The 24524-nt window shown below is 42.5% G+C and overlaps 2 long non-coding RNA genes across 2 annotated transcripts in view; both read left to right on the top strand.

Annotated features, from left to right (window-relative positions):
- LOC128627124 (uncharacterized) overlaps positions 1 to 24524 on the top strand; it is a 152764-nt gene that overhangs the window by 49091 nt on the left and 79149 nt on the right. The gene's annotated exons all lie outside the window — the stretch shown is intronic.
- LOC128627125 (uncharacterized) overlaps positions 1 to 24524 on the top strand; it is a 58968-nt gene that overhangs the window by 2462 nt on the left and 31982 nt on the right. The window contains exon 2 of the long non-coding RNA XR_008391239.1: positions 13338 to 13422. This is a non-coding gene — a long non-coding RNA (uncharacterized LOC128627125). The remainder of the gene's footprint in view (positions 1 to 13337; positions 13423 to 24524) is intronic.

The raw sequence follows: 24524 nt of genomic DNA on the forward strand, positions 1-24524 counted from the left end.
TTTCTGTTTCTGATATTTCATTGTTAGTGTACAAAAATGCCTTTGATTTCTGAATATTGACTTTGTATCCTGCTGTTTTGCCAAATTCACTTATTAGGTCAAGTAGTTTTTTGGTGGAGTCTATAGGATTTCCTACGTAAACTGTTATATCACCTGCAAACAATGACAGTTTTGTTCCTTCTTTCCAGTTTAGATGACCTTTTATTTTTTTCTTGTTCAATTGCTGTGGAGAGGACTTTCAATACTATGTTGAATAGAAGTGGTGAAACTGGGCATCCTTGTATTGTTCCTGATCTTTCGGGGTCACCTTTTAGTTTTTACCTATTGACTATGATGTTGGCTGTGGGTCCCTCATGTATGGCCTTTATTATGTTAAGGAATGCTCCCTCTATTCCCACTTTGCTAAGGTTGTTTTTTTTTTATGGTAAATAGGTGCTGTTTTATCAGATTCTTTTTCTGCATCTGTTGATATGATCATGTGATTTTTGTCTTTCTTTTTTTTTAATGTGATGTATTACATTTTTAAATTTGTAAATATTGTACCATCCTTGCATCCCTGGGATGAATCCCACTTGATCATGTTGTATTCCCTTTTTAATGTGTTGCTGGATGAGGTTTGCCAATATTTTGCTGAGAATTTCAGCATATATGTTCATTAGTGATATTGGCCTGTAATTTTCTTTCTTTGTTATGTCTTTATCTGGTTTTGGGATTAGGATGATGCAGGCTTCATAAAAAGTGTTTGGTAGTCTTATTTTTGAATGTTTGGAATAGTCTTTGAAGGATAGGGGTTAGCTCTTCCTTAAATGTTTTTGTAAAATTCTCATGTGAAACCATCTGGTCCAGGGCTTTCATGAGCTGGGAGTTTTTTGATTACTGCCTCAATTTCACCAGCTGTTGTTGGTCTGTTCAGGCTTTCTGCTGCTTCTTCTTCATTCAGTTTTGGAAGATTATATTTTTCTAGAACTATGTCCATTTCACCTAGGTTTTCAAATTTCTTGGCATATAGTTCTTCATAGTAATTTCTTACAATCCTTTGTATTTCTGTGGTATCAGTTGTAATCTCCCCTCTTTCATTTCTGATTGTGTTTATTTAGGTCCTCTTTTTTTTTCCTGGATGAGCCTGCTTGAAGGCTTGTTGATTTTGTTTATCTTTTCAAAGAACCAGCTCCTGGATTTATTGACCCTTAGAATTGTTTCTTTAGTGTCTATATTGTTCAATTCTACTCTTTGTTATATCTTTCCTTCTACTAACTCTGGGCTGTCTTTGTTGTTGTTCCTCCAGTTAGGCTGTTTATTTGAAATGTTTCTATCTTTTTTAGATAGGCCTGTATTGCTATGAACTTCCCTCTCAGGACCACCTTTGTTGTGCCCCATAAGTTTTGGGTTGTTGTGAGTTCATTTTCATTTGTTTCCAGAAAATTTTTGATTTCTTCCCTATGGTGGTGACTTTCCTTGCAAGTCCCCCTGTGTGCCATGGATGAAAGTGAACATGACTGAGACATGATGTGATCTGCTTAGGGAGGAGAAGTGGCCATTTCCCCAGAGGAAAAAGCCCATGGACAGTGGCCAGTTTCTCAGGGGAAAAAGGCCAGCAGCAGCCAGTTTCTCCCAGGAGAAAAAGGACCCAAGCCCCCTCCTCCAGGGCCTTTTATTGGGTTGTAATACACAGGATTACAGGGCGGCAAGGATCAAACAGTAGATAACATTTCAAAGAAATCTGAGGGCTTCAGAGTCTGTCAGGAACAGAGTTTTAGGGTTTCCTGCTTGAACCCTTGACATATGAATGAAAGCACTCTTAGCAGAGCAGATTTCACAGGTTTATCAGGAAGTCTTTGTGATGCCAGATTTTTCCCCAGGACACACTCTAGCAAGGCAAGGAGCTGCATCTCTCTCGCCATCAGGTATTCAGGCTTAAGGGGATTAGAGCCAGAAAGCACTTCTCCCAGAGGACACGGGGACTTGGGCTTTGACACATAGCCAGGGGGCAAGAATCCATTGCTCTTTGTTGCAGCCCCAGGAGTCCTTCCAGGAAGGCCTCCCAAGTGATTGAGTCTGGCTTAGGTTGCCCCCTGCTGTGAGGGGTCTTACCCGTCTTTGACTTCCGACCAAGCTTTGGGGGCAGGGAGAGGAAACTGAGGCAGCATTTGCAACCAGAGATAAGCTTTGTCTCCTGTGGCTGGCACTCCAGAGGTCGTCCCTCCTCCTTAGCCACAAGGGGTAGAGATAAAATTCCTAGAACCAGGCAGAGAGGTCTACAACACTTCCCTAATCTCATTCTTGACCATTCATTGTTTCACAGCATGCTATTCAATCTCCATGAGTTTGAATGTTTTGGGTTTTTTTCCTTAAGGTTGATTTCTAGTTTCAGTTCCTTGTGGTCAGAGAAAATTCTTGATATGATTTCAATTTTCTTGAATTTGTTGAGGCTTGTTTTGTAGACACAAGATTCTTAGGTCTGTCCACTGGTCTGAAAGACTGAATAATTCTTTGCAAACCTGCGGGAGCCACCTGGGTGTGTGAGTTTTACTGATGTTCCTGCATCCTTAAGAGTGTGCTGCATTCAACTCATACCTTGTTAGCTACCCAATGGCATACATTTTCTTGCATTCCTAAGAGAATTCTTGCTCTCAGATTTCAGGACATATTTAGAAACTGGATGAGCTCTCTTATGGGTGACCCCTCCAATCCACTTAAATCAAGTAGGTGAAAAATTGGAATTATCAAAATTAAATTATGGGCTGAGTAGAGACGGTAAACTAGCATCTGTGGAGAGTATTCACACTAAAATGTCTTTATAAATCCTGAGAAAATAAAATTCAGATGTAATGTACAAAAAAATGCAAATCAGCATTAATGGAATGAGAATGAGAGTTGAGTTTCTACATACCCACTAGGTTGGATGTCTGCTGCTTTTTTTCCTCATGTTTTCCATGTAAGCCCTTTTTGTTGTTGTTGTTGTTTTTTAATTTTTTATTGATTATGCTGTTACAGTTGTTCTATTTCCCCTTTCATTCCCCTCCACCCTACCCCCCCATCCCCACCATTACCCCCCCTTTAGTTTATGACCATGTGTCTCAAGTCCTTTAGATTCTATATTTCCCATGCTATTCTGCCCCCCCTTCTATTTTCTATCTACTGTCTATGCAACTTATTTTTTCTGTACCTTCTCCCCCCTTCTCCTCCTCCCACTCCCCTGTTGCTAACCCTCCTTGAGATCTTCATTTCTATGTTTCCACTCCTGATCTAGCTGTCCTCTTAGTTTGCTTTTGTTTTAGGTGTGGTTGTTAATAACTGTGAGTTTGCTGTCCTTTCACTCTTCATATTTTTTTAACTTCTTTTTCTTAGATAAGTCCCTTGAACATTTCATATAATAAGGGCTTGGTGATGATGAACTCCTTGAATTTGATCTTATCTGAGAAGCACTTTATCTGCCCTTCCATTCTAAATGAAAGTTTTGCTGGATAGAGCAATCTTGGTTGTAGGTCTTTGGATTTCATGACTTGGGATACTTCTTTCCAGCCCCTTCTTGCCTGTAAGGTCTCTTTTGAGAAATCTGCTGACAGTATGATGGGGACTCCTTTGTAGGTGACTGTCCCCTTAGCTCTTGCTGCTTCTAGGATTCTCTCCTTCATTTTCATTTTGGCTAATGTAATGATGATGTGCCTTGGTGTGTTCCTTCTTGGGTCCAACTTCTTTGGACCTCTCTGAGCTTCCTGGATTTCCTGGAAGTCTATTTCCTTTGCCAGATTGGGGAAATTCTCCTTTATTATTTGTTCAAATAAGTTTTCCACTGGTGGCTGTTCCTTTGCCCCTTCTGGTACCCCTATAATTCGGATGTTGGAGCGTTTAAAGATGTCCTGGAGGTTCCTAAGACTCTCCTCATTTCTTTGAATTCTTGCTTCTTGATTCTTTTCTGTTTGGCCATTATTTGCTTTCTTCTGGTCCACTCCATTGATTTGAGTCCCAGTTTCCTTTTCATTGCTATTGGTGTCCTGTGCAATTCCATTCATTTCAATTAGTTTTGCCTTCATATATTTGTCTAATTTGTGGCTATAATCAACCAGTTCTGTGAGGATCCTGATCACCAGTGTTTTAAACTGTGTGTCTGAGAGTTTTGCTATTTCTTCATCACTTAGATTTATAGGCTCTGGGGCTTTGAGATCTTCTTGTGCCATTTTTGGTCTGTTCACACCCTTTAAGTGTGAGAAGTGGTGCCTTGGACTCCCAGGTCGCTGGGTTGTGACGCTATATGTGGGGGCATGGTCAGAGCAGGGAAATGGCAGGGCCCTCCACTGCCGCTTGCCGCGGGGACCCGACGGGCCCTGGTCCAACCGCCCATTCCCTCGCCTGTCCACCCTCGCACAAATGCGAGACCACAGTCAACACGCAGCACTGCTCTCCTGGTCCCTCGCTCAGTCGCTCACTAGGTCCAACCCTGCCCCTGGATTCCGTGTGCCTGAGTCCGTCTGACCCAGTCCTCCTGTGCAACCCCACTCCACCAGCCACTGGTTTCGCCCCTTACCGGTCAGGCTGAAGAATTTGTTGTTAATGGACTTCCGAAAAGTTCAATTTTCCGTGTTCTGGCTGTGTTTTCTGTTGCTAATATTTAGTTGTCTCTAAACTTGGTTGTGTGAGAAGGCACGGCACATCCACCTATGCCTCCATCTTGGCAGAAGTCCTTTTTTTTTTTAAATATTTTATTTTATTTTTTTTTTCACATTTTAAAAAATATTTTTTTTTCACATTTCATGTAAGCCCTTTTAATATCATTAGCAAATGATTTCTTCTGCCAACTCAATATCAGCAGGAATCTACAGTCTGGGTAGGTAAAAAGAGAGACATTATTCAGGTGAATAGTTTGCAAACTTAAGAAACACAGCCACCGGAAGAAACCTGAAAGTTTGCTCCCTACTCGCTCCCAAAGGGAAGGCACACTTTTTATAGAGAAAGTTTCTGCCCTGGTCCCTGACTAGTCAGTCCATTTCTATGCAACTGGGAAATCCAAATTTACACAATTTGATTGGTCCACATAGTACTGTCCTGATTGGTTGGAATTAGGTATCCTAACTGTTGTTTATGGAGATTTTCTGATTGTTTTGTAAATGTACAAATGATGATACAACTGCACAGTTCTGACTGAACAAGTCAGGGAGGCCTTAGCCCATTGGTCAAAATATGATTCCAGAAATTTCTTTGTAAAAGTTGACTCCGATGGCAAGAAGTCTTGGCACCCTGATCTGTTATACTTCCCTGAGATATGGTGTGCATGAGAGACTTCTGTTAGCAATGGCTGCCAGGTTGTGGTTATGAATTTGAGCCCAATAAACCAGGAGGACCCATTCCTGGCAGATGGCTGTATCTCTTCTTGGAGTCCACACTTTCATTTTTATAACTTTGGAAAAGATAACATTATTACTGGTTTTACAGATGAGGAGGCTGAGAGACCTGCTTCAAAGCTAAAAAAGCTAGTTAGGAAAATGTTTTTCCAGCTCCAAGGTCTAGTAAAAATGTAAGGCTTTAGCCCTAAGAGCCGGCAGCGCCAGTAGTAGGAGGATGGGAGAGCAGGAACCTTTCAGGCTTGTGTTGCCATCATCTAAAATTGCCTTACCCATAGCAAGGACTCAGTACTGTCTAAATAGACAGTTCTGGGTTGAAATAACTGCTCCACAACATTGTAGTTGTAATTATTCCCCTCTAACAGTCATTCCTGTACTCTCAGAAGCAAGTCTGGTTTTTATTCCCACTATGGTCTTTAATTTTGGGAGGTTAGAGACACTACTGGATCTACAGAGCAAAAATACAAGCACTGTATATACTGAGCACAGTTGTGGAGTAGTAGGAAGCCCAGTTTGGACTATCTAGTCTAGAGAATTTTATAGGGGATTTTGGGAAAGATGCTTTTTCTGTTTCTCTTTCTGGACATGTAATGTGTAGATGGTGCTGCTGCAGCCATATTATTCCCTGAGTGGGGAGCCCATTATTATGAGGCAGACAGGAGAGATAAGGAGAAATCAAACTTTTGATGACTGTGTTGGGAATGAAATCAACTCTGAAGTTTGGACTTCTCGGTTTTAAGCCAATAAATTTCTTTTTGAAATACTCTTTTAATTGGGCATAAATGTAAAAGTACTTTTGTAACTTACTGTATTTTACCATGTGTAATGTGCTCTCATGTATGATGCACACCCACTTTTGGCCCAAACTTTCAGAAAAATAATCTTTCATTTAAAATTTTTAATTTAATTATCCTATTCTTTGCGACAGCATGGATGTGACTGGAGAGCATTATGCTAAGTGAAATAAGCCAGGTGGTGAGGGACAGATACCATATGATCTCTCCTTTAACTAGAACCTAATCAACAAAAGAAAAAAAGCAAGCAAAATATAACCGAAGACATTGAAATTAAGAACAGTCTGACAGTAACCAGAGGGGAGGTAGGAGGAGGTAATGGGGGGAAGGGTTTTCAGGAACAACTACAAAGGACACATGGACAAAAGCAAGGGTGGGTGGTGGAAGCAAGAGAGGGAGGTGGGTTTGGCTGGGTGGAGGGGAGTGGTAGGAGGTAAATGCAGACAACTGTAATTGAACAACAAAATAATTTTTTTAGGTGTTAATTATTTATATTTAGAAACCAAACTGATTATCATGTTTCGGGGTATTATTTTACATACAGATATTGTTATTGCTTCTAGAGTTACATCTTTAATCCATAAGTATCAATAAAAGAATTAGAAACACTTATATAGATACAGAATTAGTACTACCCACATATAATGCACATCTTTATGTTTTCCTCAAAAATTTGGGCAAAAGTTTGCATTATACATGGCAAAATATGGTAATTTCTGTAGCAGTGATTGTGGCAAGTGAGTTAACTTCCTTGAAGCTCAGCTGCCTTGTTTGTAGAATGGGGGCAGTAATAATATCTATTTCCTTGTGTTGGTGTGAAGAGCTAATGAAATAATATGTGGTGTTTAGTGTAGGACAGGCCACAAACGAAGCATCCAGATAGTGTTAATATGCTTTGATACTTTGCATTGACAGCACATTCCTTATTTGCCAATAATTCCTCCAAAGCCTAGCTTTTAAATTTGGGAAAAACATACTGACAAATTGGTAGGATCTGTAACCAAATTGCATGAGCACTTTCTGAAAGATGAGTCTGGCTTCAGCAGCAGCAGAGCCAGTGGCTCCATTTTCTATATGGAGTCTATTCAGGGAAGAAGGCCACATCTGGTTATACCAAGCCTCTGACAGCTCTGAAGACAGGTGACTTTTGGACCTTTCGATCTGTAAACATAGTACTGAGCTTTTCCTCATTTTCAACATAGTTTTCTGGTACAGGATTGAACATTTGCCACAAGAGACTGCATGACTTGGAGCCATATAGGGGACCATTTGGCATGGTGTGGGAATGTAGCCCAACCCCTGATTCAGAAAACCAATAGGGAGTGAGGTTAGCACACAGGACCCATGCCCATGGCTTGGTTCTCCTGTGGGGAACCAGGCCTTCATTATACCTAGGCTGCTTTGAGGCTTGCTTTTGCTAAAACTCCCTTACCCTGAATTGAGGCAGAAAGTAGTTACTGTAACTTCCTAAAATCCATGCTAAACCTCCCAAGGACAAGTGTAACCAGTTCAACCACTTTTACCTTTGCATTCACAAATATCCTTCTTCTTTGTTGTAATTAGCAACATCCTCTCCTTTGTTTTCTGTAAAAGCTAACCACCTAAAGCGAATCTGGGCACAGTAAATGAGGACCATCCTCCATGTAATGTGCCCAGAAAAGCAGTAAAAGCCTATCCAGGCAGGGGTTGGGGTGCTCTCTCACTCAGAGAGTGGCCATGCCATCCCTTTTTTACCACAGGACTTCTGCAGTCCGTGTGCATTTTAGTCGTACCCACAACAAATGGACCCCATGGGCTAGGGTCCACATCAGAGTCAGGCAATCTACAGTGATAACTGGGCAGCTGTGTTTCTAATGCATCACCACAAAAACCGAGTGTTGATTTTACCTTCCTGACTTAAAAAAAAATTGTCTGAGCTGCAGCTGGATAAGAGTGAGCTGGGACTACATTTCTGGGAAGTCACTTAAGACCCTGACTTTTTTTTAATTTGATCTGTAATTTCTTTTAATTTTTTTCAATTACAGTTTACATTTAATATTATTTTGGATTAGCTTCAGGTGTACAACATAGTGGTTAGACAAACACATACTTACAAAGTGTTCCCTCCAATATTTCCATGGCACTATACATAGTTATTGGCACTATACATAGTTATTACAATATTATTGACTATATTCCTATGCTGTACTTTATATCCCCAAGACTTTTTAAAAATTATATTTTATTATGCTATTACAGTTGTACCATTTCCCCCTTCGTTCCCTCTACCCTGCTCACCCTCTCCCACCCACATTCCTCCCTTTAGTTAATGTCCCTGTGCCATAAGTTCTTTAGCTTCTATATTTCCCATACTATTCTTGCCCTCCCCCTGTCTGTTTTCTGCCTACCATGTATGCTATTTATTCTCTGTATCTTTTCCCTCTCTCTCCTCCTCCCACTCCCCTCTTGCTACCCCTCCATGTGATCTCTATTTCTGTGGTTCTGTTCCTGTTCCAGTTGTTTGCTTAATTTGCTTTTATTTTTGTTTTAGGTGTGGTGGTTAATAATTGTGAGCTTGCTGTCATTTTACTATACGTGTTTTTTATCTCGTTTTCTTTTTTAGATAAGTCCCTTTAACTTTTCATATAATAAGGGCTTGGTGATGATGAACTCCTTTAACTTGACCTTATCTGAGAAGCACTTTATCTGTCCTTCCATTATAAATGAAAGCTTTGCTGGATAGAGCAGTCTTGGATGTAGATCTTTGGATTTCATGACTTGGAATACTTCTTTCCAGCCCCTTCTTGCCTGTAAGGTCTCTTCTGAGAAATCAGCTGACAGTCTGATGGGAACTGTTTTGTAGGTTACTGTCTCTTTATCTCCTGCTGTTTCTAGGATTCTGTCCTTCATTTTTATATTAGGTAATGTAGTTATGATGTGCCTTGTTGTGTTCCTTCTTGGGTCCAACTTCTTTGGGACTCTGAGTTTCCTGGACTTCCTGGAAGTCTATTTCCTTTGCCAGATTGGGGAAATTCTCCTTTATTATTTGTTCAAATAAGCTTTCCACTTGTTTCTCTTCCTGTTCTTCTTCTGGTACCCCTATAATTTGGATGTTGGAATGTTTAAAGATGTCCTGGAGGTTCCTAAAAACCACTCCTCATTATTCAAAATTCTTGTTTCTTCATTCTTTTCTGTTTGGTTGTTTCTTTCTTCCTTCTGGTCCACTCCATTGATTTGAGTCCCAGTTTTCTAACCATCACTATTGGTTCCCTGTGCATTTTCCTTCATGTCACTTAGCATAGCCTTCATTTTTTCATCTAATTTGTGACCAAATTCAACCAGTTCTGTAAGCATCCTGATCACTAGTGGTTTGACCTGTGCATCTGATAGGTTGGCTATCTGTTCATCCCTTAGTTGTATTTTCTGTGGACCTTGGATCTGTTCTTCCGTTTGGCCATTTTTTTTTGTCTTGTCAGACCTGTTACATATGAGTGGCAGAGCCTTAGGTGTTCACCAGGGCAGGGCAACCCACATTGTTGGGATGTGATGCTGTATGTGGTAGCACGGTCTGAGAGGGAACAGTGGTGCTTACACTGCTCTCTATTGGATCTCAGTCCCCTCTGCCACTTCCCCCTAAGCAAACTGGGCCTTTCTGATGCTGATTCCTATTTGGGTGGATTTGTGTACGTTCTAGAACCCTGTGGGTGTCTCCAGCCAACTCTCCTGTGAGGCTGGGAGTCTCTCCCTGAGCCTCAACCCCCACAGTTTTTTTCAATTGGTATTTTGAGACTTTATTTCTATGTACTGGGGCCCTGGCTTGTTTGGTCTGTCTGACTCCCCAGTTTCACCTGTGCTCGAATGTGGGACCACCTGGCCAGACACCTTGCATGCAGTGCCTCATTTCATAATTGCTGCCTCGCTGGGTCTGCCAATTACCACCGTTTGTTCCCGGGTTCTGCCAGCCACCGCCTGTGTGCCCAGTGTCTATCAGCTGCCATTGTGCATGCCCAAGGTGCCTTTTGCACCCAGTGCCACTACTTTCTGTGCCACAACCCCTCTTTGTCCTGCTGCTTAACTCCGCCCCACTTCCCAGTCTAGATGAATGTGTCTATTTTATCTCCGTTGCTGTCCAACTTCCATACAGTTCAATTTTCTGTCAGTTCTGGTTGTTATTTTGTTTCTAAATTGTTGTTGTTCTTATTTTGGTTGTGTGAGGAGGCATAGTATGTCTGCCTATGCCTCCATCTTGGCTGGAATTTCAGGCACCCTGACTTTTGGGGAGATTCTGGGAAGGCAGGAAGAACTGAGGCCCATAATCTTAAGAGGTGAGGTATAGCTATGAGCACAGAGAGGAGCTAATGAACTAGAGGAGAAAAGCTGAGAGGGAGAGAGTACAGGGAGAGCTAGAGTAAGGCACACACATGCATACACACTCACTCATGAGCTATAGAGAATGGTTGTCTTGATCTCTATTGGTTTCTCATTCCTTATTGTGGTAGATTATATTTTCCAAAAATGGCCACAAAAATATTTTAGTCCCACATGCTCATCCAGAACCTTGCTTTGCACCCCATCAAGAGGCAGTGTAAGGTCCTTTCCATTGGCTCAGTGGGGCCTATGTGACCACATGAGGCAGCCCTTTACAGAGTTAAGAAGAAATGATGCTATATAACTTCTGAGACACATCCTCTAGCTAATGATGTGTCCCTTTGAACTTTATGAATTCTGTATGAACTGGGCTTGCTGCTTGTCACTGAAGGAACTCTGAAGACAGTACCCTCTTTACCTCAGGCCTTAAAGGTGGTACTACCTTGAAGAACTCAGCATAGTCCTGAGACTGGCTCCCTCCTGATCTCTGAATTATAAGACTGCACTTGAGGAGGTATAGGGTAAATTACTGAGGTGCAATATGGCTCTAGCAGCAAAGGCATTTCAGAAATATTGGACTTTTAACTCTCTGTAGCCTCAGGCTTGGCTTACTACCCTGAAAACCCAAATGCTGCCCAAAGATAAATGTCATGCCTCCAGGAAGGAGGTTAATGAATCTATAGAGAATGGTAACTGCTTGGTGTTATCTGTTATCTTAGGAATGAACTGTTCTTTCCAGTGGTCTACCAGGCTACCCACCATATTGTTTTACTATTAAATCCCCATAAAAAAGAGACCCTGTCCTGTGGGCTGGAGTGGGGGCAGTGGATTCTTCCCAACTGGCCAGCACTGAGAGGAGCCTCTTTGTCCATGTTTGTAAGTTTCTACTATTAAAGCTCTTATGAGTTTGAATAAGGCTATGTGTCAGTTTTTTTGGAATCAATCCTGAATTTAGATTTTTGTGACTTTCCTCCAGTGGGGGTGGGGGGTGGGGGTGTCAATTTGTTTATCTACAGCCAGAACCAGTTTTTAAGCAGGTTGCATGAATTATTGTGTATGAATTATCCAGTATGGTAAGCTTAGTTGGTATTCTCCAAGAAGGGGACCTACAGCAGGGATTCAGTGCAAGTTGTTGATTTGGTAAGTGCAAGGGCACTTACCAAAGTGGGGAATTGAGACAGGGAGAGTGGATGTCATACTGTGATTTATCTTAAGAAATATAGATTTGGTCTTTATCACCCTTTTTGGAATAGAAATCCTAAAATGCTAGAATTTTCTAAGTGATGGGAGAGATAATGGTATCTTTTGTTATGTTAATGAGATGACTTTTGAGAGCACTGTAAGGTTGGAGGCAGTTTTTCTGGAGACTCAACCCTGTGATATGAGGGCTAAAACTTTTGAGTTCTAACCCTGCACCTCCCAGGGAAGGGAGAGGAACTGGAAGTTGAGTTCAATCACCAAAAGCCAAGGATTTAGCTAATCATGCCTAAGTAATGAAACCTCCATAAAACCTTAAAACACAGGGTTTGGAGGGCTTCTGGTTTGGGAAACACACAAACGTTCCAGGAGAGCGATGTGCCAGCAGAGAGCATGGAAGCTCTGCGCCCCTTCCCCTTCCCTTGCCCTGTGTGTCTCTCACCTGGCTGTTCTTGAGTTGTATTTTTTATAATAAACTGTTAATCTAGTAAGTAAAATGTTTCTCTGAGTTTTAAGCTGTCCTAGCAAATTAATCAAATAAAAGGAGGGAACCATGAAAACCCTGATATATAGCTAGTAGGCTAGAAGCACAAGTGATAACTTGGACTTGTGCTTGTCATTTGAAGTGGAGACAGTCTTGTGTAACTGATCTCTTAACCTCTGGGATCTGATGTTATCTCCAGATAGATAGTGTCAAAATTGAGTAAAATTACAGAACACCCAGCTGGTATCTGAGAATTGCTTGGTGTGGGGCAAAAGCCCACCAATTTAAATTGATGTTGGAATAGAATATTAGTAGATTACTCAACCAGCTTCCACTGTGGGCAGTAGTAGCCTAAAAATACTGCAAAAAGCACAGCTCAACAGCACGTAAAGATCCCACCTGAAGGGCTGAAAAGGTTGGGAAGGGGGACCTGGAACATTTACACAACTGAGAGAGCAGGAAGGGTATCATTTTCTGGTACTTCTGGACTGCCGACAAGTGGGGCCAAGAGATTTTCATTTTACATGGCTGCAAAAAGCATGCAGGCATTTGAAAATCAGTTGGAACTCATTGAAGTAAGAGGTTCCAGATGCATGGGTGGGCAAGGTAATGTTGAAAGTGGCAAGCATTGTAACTGATGGACACAGGTGTCCTTGGATGGCCTGTACACTAAGTATCTTTTACAGGCCACTCCTTGGTGAGGTTGGGTGTGGCCTGTGAGGTGGCTGGTGCCAGGATTATCACCATTAGATACCCAACCATGTGAGTCCACTGCAGATCTGGGGGTGGGGTGGGGTGAGAGGTACCAGGCACTAACACCTATGTGTATCTCCTTAAACCATGGATGATCCAGCAGGCCACACTTGAAATAGTAAGGTGTCTCTTGACCCCTACCCTCAGTGAGCTGATCTTAAAACCAAGGGGATAATGCCAATCAACTTAAGATACTCAGGGAACCATGGCCTTGTAAAAGAGCCTTACCTAGGAATGCAAATGAAAGCCCCAAGGTCCCACTTCATACCCTCTAGGATGGCTCTGGAACACTTGTGCCCATTTATAGCACCCATGTCTTTCTGCCTACTCAGTGTTCATCTCTGGGAAAAGTGTCTCCCACTTGAGGGCAGGGCATGAAAGGCCCAGAGTCACAGAGATATTTGACTGATTAATTGATTCTAGGGCTGCACTGAGTGGAGAGGCAACACCCAATCTGGAGACACTGAAGAGTCCAGGGAAGATGGGACTTGAGATGCCTTAATCAATGGTAAGGAACTGAATAAGGAACATGGAATCTTGGGAACTCATAAGTAATGTAGAATAATTTTTGTTACCCTGGAATTCTGAGGGAGCTCCCTGGGGTAGATGGTGGAGTGCCTTCCACTCTCCTTCCTGGATAAGGGTCCTCTGGCCATAGACTCCAGCCTCAGCCAGGGCTGGGCAGGTCAGGATAGCTGGAGTCAATACCCAAGAGCTACCCTCAATAATGATACATGGGAATGGAGGATAAATATCTCAGCTTCTGTGCTCTAGGTGACACATCTGGAGCTTCCCAAGGACTGGCCCTAGTTGACCACAGTGTCAGCCTACCCATAGATACACCTTGTGCTGGCTCTTTCTCATGCCCCAATAGGTATGTCTTAGGATCACCTGCTTGCTCTTAAATGATTGTCTCAGGGCCTGTTCTTGGGGGAACCCAGCCTAAGCAGTGATCAAGAAGATACGACTTTCTCTCAACACTGAAACTCTTGGTGAATCTCTAGAGGGGTTCTCCTGGTCCCTTGCAGGGTCAGTACTTCAGTTATCAGGCCTGTTTCAGTGACAGGCATTAATAAACCCAAACACATATAATACTAACAAATTATAAACCAAAGTTCCCAAACTCCAGGGAGTATCATAACTCTCTGGAAGGCTTTTTACTCACAAGTGCCAGAGCCTTAGTTGCAGAGTTTTGCCACAGTAGGATGGGTTGAGGCCAGGGTTTGCACTTCTAACCAATTCCCAGGGCATGCTAGAGCTGCTGGTCCAAGTACCACACTTAGAGAACCACTGCCCTCAACTCAGGGATCAGGGCTCAGAAGTGTTTGAGCGTGAGGGCTGGTAGGAAATGCCATTGAAGTAAAAGTTTCCTAGTTTTTGCTGATAAAAAGGAGCCCCCAAATCCACACCCAGAATTCTTATGCCTCTCAGGATTTTAAAGTATTAAACCAAACATTTTCCACTTACCTGGCAATTTAGTTCAGACCTAACTATGGAGTATAGATTTCTCATGTTTGAAGCTGTCCAAACTTGTCCTGCTCTTAGATTCTGAGTTGCTATTCAAAGCAACTGCCACATGAGTGTGGGTTAGACTTTGGAAAAAGAGCTGTTGCCTGTGACTGGTTAGGCTTTTCTCATCATGAAACGAAAATGCTCAGTTCCTAGATCAAAAATTTGAAAATGTTGCAGTCCAATAATAGCTTTTGTGTTTTCACAGGTGGGTGTGCTGAAAGGCTTATTTGTTTGTTTTCTTTCATGAGCAAGTCGTAGAAGTGCTTGAGAAATGAAATGTTCCTTTGCCTCCCTGAAGCAGCAGCACTTACACTTTTGGCGCTACTGAGAATCTCTAATGTGCTATCTCAAATTGCTGTTTCGTTAGTGCTTTGGTCAAGTATTTGGCATTTTGAACTTTGGCCCAGGGATGATTTCCGGGTAGGGAAAAAATGACAAAAATGATGCCTGAGTGGAAGGATTGGCTCAGGATGACAATAGAGTCCCAGGCCTTCTAGCTTCACCCTCCAGAATCTTTGGAGGGCCTGGCTTTCTAGAGAGTGAAGAAGGGCAGCTGTCAGGGAATGGCCAGGTGATTCAGTCTAGTTGCTAGTAACTCCTTTCCTCCACTGTAAGTGCAGGCAAATCTATCTTTAATTTACATTTTTTAGTCTGTTCTAGTTATCATTTACTATTAAAGAGTTTATAAGGCAAAGCTACTGCTTCTTGTCCTACCTTCCCACTCCACCTCCTAATTCATGTCTCTAGGACAAACACTTGCTACTGTTTCTACTTTTTGTTTCTTTGACTATTATCTCTATAATTCTTAATAATGAACTTGTGATTCAGTTGCCTGATTCATCAACTTTAGACAGTTTCTAATGACTTTATTATAAGAAAACTCACAAAGTAGACTCTTTGTGAGTTAATTTCATTATGTTTGGTTCCAATGATAACTTTTATAACTTTAAATAAGTACTTACTTTTCTACTTCCTGTTCTATTAATGATAGAGCATGCCACCTCTTTCTGCTTTTTTGGGTGAGTATAGCAGTTCTCTTAATCATCTTTCCTTAAGTCCTTCTTTGTACACAGCAAGGTACTGTCAGCTTTGCACTTCTAATGTCACACATGGCCACATTCTCTCACATTTAGCTGTGGCATATTACTTTTCTGGTTGATGACATGTAATTTGCAGAGTTGTATGGCACCTAGGAGGCTTGGCTGTCATTTCACCTTTATTCTACTGCTTAAAATTTAGGTGTGATGGCTAATGCTTTGGCTGCCCTTTTGGACCAGGCAGATGTGGCATACGTCCTAGGGATGGTGAAGTATAGGTAGATTTCATGTGAGCTATTGTGATTTCATGAAGCTGCCATGAGAGCTCTGGATGGTTTACACACAGATGTCTTTTTTAAATAATTTATTTGTGTATTTAATTATTTTTAGAGAGTGGGCAAGGGAAGGAGAATGAAAGGGAAAGAACAATCAATGTGTGGTTGCCTCTCACCCCCCACCACTGGGGACCCAGCCCACATCCCAGGCATGTGCCCTGACTGGGAACCAAACCAGCAAGCCTTTGGTTTGCAGGCCCATGTTCAATCTGCTGAGCTATACCAACCAGGGCCAGATATCTTTTGTGTAACTGAAAAATATAATTCTATTTTGTTATTTGGAGTTTATTTGTTAACTGCCATAAAATTAGCCCTGGCTGGCAAAGCTCAGTGGATTGAGTGCGGGCCTGCGAACCAGAGTATCGCGGTTCGGTTCCCAGTCAGGGCACATGCCTGGGCTGCAGGCCAGTTCCCGGCAGGGGACACATGAGAGGCAACCACGCATTGATGTTTCTCTCCCTCTCTTTCTCCTTCCCTTCCCCTCTCTCGAAAAATAAATAAAGAAAATATTTTCAAAAAAAATTAATTCTAACTAATATAATCAGGAATATCTTTGTATTTAAAGTGTCAAGACTGACTCCATTTATTGTCTGTTATATAATAATGACTATAGCTTTTATCTTTTGTCTAGATTGAATCTAGATATTGAAATACAGACCACCAGAGTTTACATTATTATGCAAGTGTTCATCACTATAGAATCACACAGCATGTGAGGATTTGCTCATGCTCACTACATCTGTACTACTCCAAGAATAATGCTCTCAAATTCAAAGTCTAATTTATTCTCTTTTCCTGTACTCCTTAAATCATTCTTGCTTTATTTTGCTTCCTATTTGGATCATGTCTTTATGGTACAGGATTTTGTTTTCTTGGGAGCTTTTAATTCTTTCTATCTTTGTTGCTTTTGCATAATGTGAGGTAATCACATTCTCTTGTATACTAGCATTTCAAGAACATGGTTTATTGACTCACATGCCCATTACCCTGTCAGTTGTTCTCAGGGACCTTTGGAATGGCCCATAGGCAAAAGACCTATACTCTGGTGTGGTAGTTAATTTTACCTGTCAACCTGAGTAGCCTAAGGGTCTAGATTGTTTGTAAAACACTATTTCTGGGTGTGTCTGTGGGAGAATTTCCCATTAGCACTTGAATTGGTAAGCTGGGCAACGAGATAACAGAGATCCACCTCACCAATGTGGGCAGCATCATCCAATCCACTGGGGTCCTGAATAAAACCAAAAGTTCAGAGGAAGAATGGAATTTGCTCTTTTAGCTTGAGCTGGGATGTCTATCTTTTAAAAATATATATATTTTATTGATTATGCTATGAAGTTGTCCCATTTTTTCTCCCCTAATTCCTTTCCACTCTGCACCCACCTCCCAACAGAACTGCCCCCCCCTTTACTTCATGCCCATGGGTTGTATATATACGTTCTTTGGCTTCTCCATTTCCAATACTATTCTTAACCTCCCCCTGTCTATTTTGTACCTACTATTTATGCTTCTTATCCCCTGTACCTTTTTCCCCTGTCCTACCCCCAAACCCTCCCCACCGATAACCCTCCATGTGATCTCCATTCCTGTGATTCTATTCCTATTTTAGTTGTTTGCTTAGTTTGCTTTTGGTTTTATTTTTATGTTTGGTTGTTGATAGTTGTCCATTTGTTGTCATTTTACTCTTCATATTTTTGATCACCTGCTTGTACTTAATAAGTTCCTTTAATATATAATAATGGCTTGGTGATGATGAACTCCTTTAACTTGACCTTATCTGGGAAGCACTTTATCTGCCCTTCCATTCTAAATGATAGCTCTGCTGGGTAGAGTCATCTTGAATGTAGGTCCTTGCCTTTCATGATTTTGAATTCTTCTTTCCCACCCCTTCTTGCTTGCAAGGTTTCTTTTGGGAAATCAGCTGATGGTCTTATGGGAACTCTTTGTAGGTAACTGTCTCCTTTTCTCTTGCTGCTTTTAAGATTGTATCCTTATCTTTTACCTTGGGTAATGTAATGGTGATGCGCCCTGGTGTGTGCTTTCTTGGGTCTAACTTATTTGGGACTCTCTGAGCTTCCTGGACTTCCTGGAAGTCTATTTCCTTTGCCAGATTGGGGAAGTTCTTCTTCAATTTTTTTCAAATATGTTTTTAACTTCTTGCTCTTCCTCTTCTCCTTCTGGAACCCAATGTTTTGGATATTGGGATGTTTAAAGTTGTCTTGGAGGTTCCTAAGCCTCTCCTCATTTTTTTTGAATTCTTGTTTCTGCATTCTGTTCTGGTTGGATGTTTATTTCTTCCTTCTCCAAATTGTTGAGTTGAGTCTGGGTTTCCTTCTCTTTACTGTTGGTTCCCTGTATATTTCATTATTTCACTTTGCATAGCCTCCATTTTTTTCTCTATGTTGTGACTCAACCATTTCTGTGAGTATCCTGATTACCAGTGTCTTGAACTCTGCATCTGAAAACTTGGCTATTTCTTCATTGCTTAGTTCTATTTTTGGAGCCTTGATCTATTCTTTCATTAGGGCATATACTTTTCTCTCAGCACATCTATTAAGTTGTAGGGGGCAGAGCCTTAGGTATTTTCTAGGGCAGGGCAATCCACGTTGCTGCATTGTGGTGATATATGTTGGGGAGGGGTCCGAGATGGATCAGTGCTGCTTCCTTGGTTTTTGGTGGTTTTTTGTCACTTCCCCCATTACCTACAAGCAAATTGGGCCCCCTCATGCTGATTCCAAGGTGGGTGGGTTTGTGTATATTCTAGGACCCTGTGGGTCTCCAATGGCCTCTCCTCTGAGGCTGGGAGTTTTTCCTGCTACCACAACACCCACAGGTTTTTACAGCCAGAAGTTTTGAAGCTTTCCCCCCACCACACTGAACCCTGGGTTGCTCAGTCTGTTTTGTTCTCCAGTTGTCCCTCTGTTTATCTGTATGCAAACGTGGGACCACCCAGTCCTCCGGCCACTGCATTGCTGTGCATCCTCTTCACCCCAGCTGCCCATCTCCACCCTTCCTACCACTCTTAATAAATGTTTTTTCTTTAACTTTTGGTTGTTGGACTTCCACACAGTTTGATTTTCTGGCAGTTCTGGTTATTTTTATTTATTTATTTATTTTTTATTTAACTGTTCAAGGACAGTTTTCTGTCTTTTACTCCCATCCCAGCCCACCCCCCAGTGCTCCCCACCTTCCTCCCATTTCCACCCCCCTTAGTTTTTTTCCGTGTTCTTTATACTAGTTCCTGTATTTTTTATGTTTAAATTCGTTGTCCTTCTTTTGGTTGTGCCAGGGAGCAAGTAGATCAACCTAGGCCTCCATCTTGGCCAGAAGTCTTCATCTTCTACTATCCTCATATATCAGTATTCTTGGTTTTCAGGCTTTTGGAATGAGACTGAATTAGTCACCAACTTCCTGGTTTTCTGGCTTGCAAATGGCATAACTTGGGATTTCTTAGCTTCCAAAATTATGTGAACCAGTTTCTATGATAAGTCTTCTCTTACATATATCTGCATGTTCTGTATCTCCAGAGAACTCTGACTTAATATACCTGGGAATTAACAACAAAGCTCTATTATACATCCTTTCTATTGATTGATTTTTGTCTTATTTATCCAATTACATCTTTATTTTCTAAGATTTTTTTCATGATCTCATGTTCCTGACTGGTTCTTTTTTCTAATATTTGGTTGTTCTTTTTCAACTTTTTCCTGTAGTCTCTTTTAAATGTAATACCTGCAATAGCTTCTCAGTTTTCCTGACAACATGTTTAAGTTCATAGAAACCCTTAAGTAGTCTGGTTTCAAATTCTGGCTCTGGTTCTTACTAGCTGCACAATTTTGGGCAAGTTAATTAACCTCCTGTATCTGAGGTTCATGATTTGTAATGTGGTGGTGGGAGGGAATAGCAGAATGCTTGTCATTACTTGTTGTCATCGAAGAGCTACCTTGTGTGTAGCTCTTTGTACCCTCCCTCTCCCTGTTCTTGTCCCTCTCCCTCTCTAACTCTGCCTCTACCTGTTCCTTTCCCTCTCTATCTCCATGAAATTTTCCCTGTCACTCTCTCTCTCTGCTTTTCCCTCCTTGTCCCTCATCCTGTTCCTGTCTCTCTTTCTCTACCTGTTCCTCTCCCTGTTTCTCTCTTTACCTCCCTGTCTCCCTCTCCCTGACCCTCTCTCCCTTTCTCTCATTCTCCCTATGTCCTTGTCCTTTTCTTTCTCCCTGTCTATCCCCAACTCTTCTTTCCCTCTGTTCTTTTCTCCCTGCCCCTCTTTTCCTCTCCCTATCCCACTCTCTCTCCCTGTCCCTCTCTTTTCCCTGTCCCTCTCCTTTTTCCTCCCCTTATCCCATGTCCTCTTCTTCTCTCCCTGTCCCTCTCCCTTGCCCTTCCCTTATTCCATTCCCTCTCCCTGTACCTGTCCCTCTTATCTCTGTCCCTGTCTCTCTCCCTCTCCCTGTTGCTCTACCTGTCTCTATCCTTCTATGTAGAAATGAAGAGACAGAGTCTTCTGCATTTTAAGATTTATAATAGGAAGTGATAAGTATTGGTCAGAATTCCATTGTCATGACTTTTGATGGGGCTTTTGGTTGGAAAGGGTGAATTAATACTTTGGGGATTGGGTCCTTGGGGGAAGGGTCTCAGCAGATCAGATATGGCTTTAGAGAGAATATCAGAAACAGGAAAATAATGTGAGTGTTATCCATTTCTGCTAATGAAACCTTTATCATCCTAGTAAATCACACCCAAAACATTCCATTGGTTATCTCTCCTTCCATCCCTTTTCCCGGGTGCTCCATGGGTCTCTTACTATTTTCCAGAATATTTTGCTTAGGAAAAAAATGTGGGGAACTCCATTTTGCAGAGCTTTCCTGGCCGTTGCAGATAAGTGGTCATGGACACACATTGTTGTTCTGGCAGGAAAAGGGGTGGTGATTCCCTATAGTGGAGAATGACCAGAGCCCTTCTCTAAAATAGCTTTTATTGGGATCGGTAGATGCAGGGATATACAGTATACATACATAGCTCATCAATCTATGTCCAAAGGCTATAGTTATAAAAAACTGATATTATCCAGAGATGACAATTGAAGAAACACAGAGATCTGCCTCAGGTCAAGGTCTGCTGGACAGGCTGGCACCAGATGGTTGTTAAGGTGTATTATTGTTAAGGTGTATTTCCTAAGATAAGGAGTTCACTCCTTATGCTTCGAACTTAAACATCTGGTTTACACCAACAGTACTATAGCAAAGCAAAGCACGCTTCAAAGGATACAATATATACTTCAGGCCTGATTTCCCACGGGAACCCTCGGTGTTAGTATAGGGTTATGCTTGCCACCAGCATTCCTGACTTTCCAGTGGAGACTTACAAGCAAGGCCTTGCTCGTGTGGAGTTATAGTCTCTGAAATCACACAATGTGATCCCCAACCAAAAAAAAAAGAAAAACCATGTAAACAAAACCATCAGATCTTAGAAGAAGCAGCATCTTCTCCTACCACCAATGTGCCTTGCTCAAACAGCATTAACACCCTCTTGGGGAGTGTGTTTTGCCTGCTAACTGGACCTGTTGGCAGTTTAAAAGCCCTGGGATGTCCCAGGGGCATGCTGTAGACACTGCTGATACCCTGCCTCAGTCTATTTATGAGTCATTGCACCACTCCCCAGCTGCTCTGTGTGTTGACTGGCAACAACCAATGGGACAACATGTGGCATGTCTCCAAGGAGCATCACCCTATGACAGCACTCATGCCCAGTGCTCCTGTGAGGCCAGGCTGAGGCTGCAGACCTTACTTAGCTGCTATCCTGCCCTGTCCTGCCTCCCTTTCTTTCTTCAAGTCCTCCCTCTACTCATGGGCACTCACATACACATCTCAGGCTGTACTTCTGTGAGACCTGACTCAAGTGGGTGTATCAGCCCCTTCTCTTTCATATTTCTCATCTTTGTCCTCACTGTTCTCCACCCCCACTCCCTGCAGCAGGCTCCCACTCAGATTATTGCAAGATTCCTTGATCTCCTCTGGGAGTCCAGCACTGCCCTCATATTCAATGCATTCTACATGAGCTGCTAGATTAGCTCCCGCACATATTTGCATGTTCGTACCTGTCTACACTATGGTTCTCAAACTCTCTGTGGTATGTAACTGTAGACACACAAATTACACAAAGGGTTGCTTAAACTATAGATTCCAACACACATTTCTGACATTTCCTTTCAATCAGCTTGGGCAGGACCTAGGAATCTGCACTTTTAATAAGCCTCCTTTCATCCACATGATTTGAATTTTAAGAAACAGGCTTTAGATGACTTATTTGTTTCAGTCTTCCGCTAGAGTTGTGCACCCATTTTATTCTCCTTTCTAGAGCATCTCTGAAGAGATGGGCAACCCTTTCATCTCTGTGGGAGACAAGCTTAGCTCAGAACCAAGTAAAGTAACCCCATGTCATAAATATATGATAAAGGGAAAATAAAGAAAATATGAAAAGAGAGGAAGGAGCGAGGCCAAGTATGGGCAGCATATGTATGAATGGTCATCAGGGACATTGCGAACCACCATGAGGTTCATCATACTTGGTGAAGTTTTTTTTTATAATATATTTTAGAGGATGCTGGGAAGATGGCGACGGAGTAAGATGGAGCTGGTACTAGCTCCTGTACTCATGGGTGAAAATCCTGGCAGATCTATAGAGAAACAGCACAATAAACCATCAGTTACCCAGCATTTATGAAATTAAAAGACCAGAGATTGTGACCGACACTGAAACACCAGACGGCGGCAGAGTCAGCTACTGGAGCTGGGTCTCATGCGGCCCCTGTGCTGCTGCCAGAGCAACAGGCCTGGGAGCCAGGGAGTCAGGTACAGGAGTGGGACACTCCAAGCCCCTGCGACTGTTCTGGGAGACAGAGGAGTCAGAAACCAGAGCGGGGACATTCTCGGCCCTTGTGCTGATGCCATAGCTACCGGCCTGGGCAACGGAAGGGTCAGTTGCAGGAGCTGGGACACCAAAGGCCCCTGTGACACTGCCATAGAGACAGGCCTGGGCCCTGAGGAGCCAGCTACGGGAGCCGGGACATTCACAGATCCTGTGCCGCTGCCATAGCGACGGGACAGGACGCCAGGGAGTCCGGTATGGAAGCTGGGACTCTCCAAACCACTGTGACTCAGCAGAGGAGCCAGCTACGGGAGCCGGAAGTCCTCAGATCCTGTGCCGCTGCCATAGCGACGGGACTGGACGCCAGGGAGTCGGATACGGAAGCCGGGACTCTCCAAACCCCTGAGACAGCCCTGGGTGGCAGAGGAGCCCTCTACAGGAACTGGGACGCTCTCAGCCCCTGTGCTGCTGCCATAGTGACGGGACTGGACACTGTGGAATCAGGTACGGGACTTGGGACATTCTAAGCCTCTGTGCCACTGCCATAGAGACAGGACTAGACACCGGGGAGTCAGGTACGGAAACCGGGACACTCCAAACCCCTGTGACGGCCCTGGGCAACAGAGAGAGCCCGATATGGGAGCCGAGACATTCCCAGCCTCTGTGCCGCTGCCGTAGTAACCGGTCTGGGTGCTTGAGGAGGCGGCTACTAGAGCCAGGACATTCAGCAGTGGTAGGCGACCAACGCAAGCACCAGCGCGAGGACCAGCCTGAGTGTAGGTGGAGACGAATAACATCAACAAATTTCAAGGAGTCTGCACCACTGAACTTCACAAGGATTATACCACAGAAGTTCACACCATAAAACCAGGGTTTCAGAACAAATCCATTTTAGAAGCAGAGACTAACAAGAAGAGTCTCAAACAATGGGAAGACAAAGAAACAAGCCCCAAATGAAAGAAAAAGCAGAAACTTCAGAAAGAATGTTAGATTAAATAGAGGCTGATCAACTATCAGACAGTGAATTCAAAGCACTGGTTATTACGAAGTTCAAAGAGCTCACAGTGAACTACAAGAAACTACAGGGGAACTATAATGATCTCTCTGCAAACTACAGCAACATCAAAAAGGAAATGGAAACTATCAGCAAGAGACAAGAGGAAATGAAGAACACAATTTCTGAATTGAAGTACACAGTAGAAAGTTTCCAAAGTAGGATAGATGAAGCGGAGGATAGGATTAGTGAGTTGGAGGACAAGGTAGAAAGCATCTCACAGAAAGAGCAAGAAAACGAAAAGAGGCTCAGAAAGAATGAAGAGGGATTAAGAGAAATGCAACACAATATGAAACGTAATAATATCCGAATAATAGGAATACCAGAAGGAGAAGAAGAAGAACAAGGGATAGAACACGTATTTGAACGAGTAATGAGAGAAAATTTTCCTAATTTGATAAGAGAAAAAGTCTCACAAATCCAGGAATCACAGAGAGTCCCAACCAAGAGGAACCCAAAGAGGCCCACTTCAAGATACATCATCATCAAAATGGCAAAATTCCAAGACAAAGAGAGAATCTTAAAAGCAGCAAGGGAGAAAAAAGAAATAACATACAATAGAGTCCCAATAAGGTTAGCTACTGACTTCTCAATGGAAACACTTCAAGCAAGAAGAGAATGGCAAGAAATATTTCAAGTAATGAGAACCAGAGGCCTACAACCAAGGCTACTTTAGCCAGCAAGGCTCTCAATCAAGATAGATGGCCAAATAAAGAGCTTCCAAGACAAAAGAAGTCTAAAAGAATATGCCTCCACCAAACCAGCTCTACAAGAAATACTAAAAGGACTGCTTTAAGGGAAGGAAAGA

Source organism: Artibeus jamaicensis, unplaced genomic scaffold (assembly GCF_021234435.1).
Source record: "Artibeus jamaicensis isolate MK-2021 breed Jamaican fruit bat unplaced genomic scaffold, CSHL_Jam_final contig_320, whole genome shotgun sequence".
Classification (NCBI taxonomy): domain Eukaryota; kingdom Metazoa; phylum Chordata; class Mammalia; order Chiroptera; family Phyllostomidae; genus Artibeus; species Artibeus jamaicensis.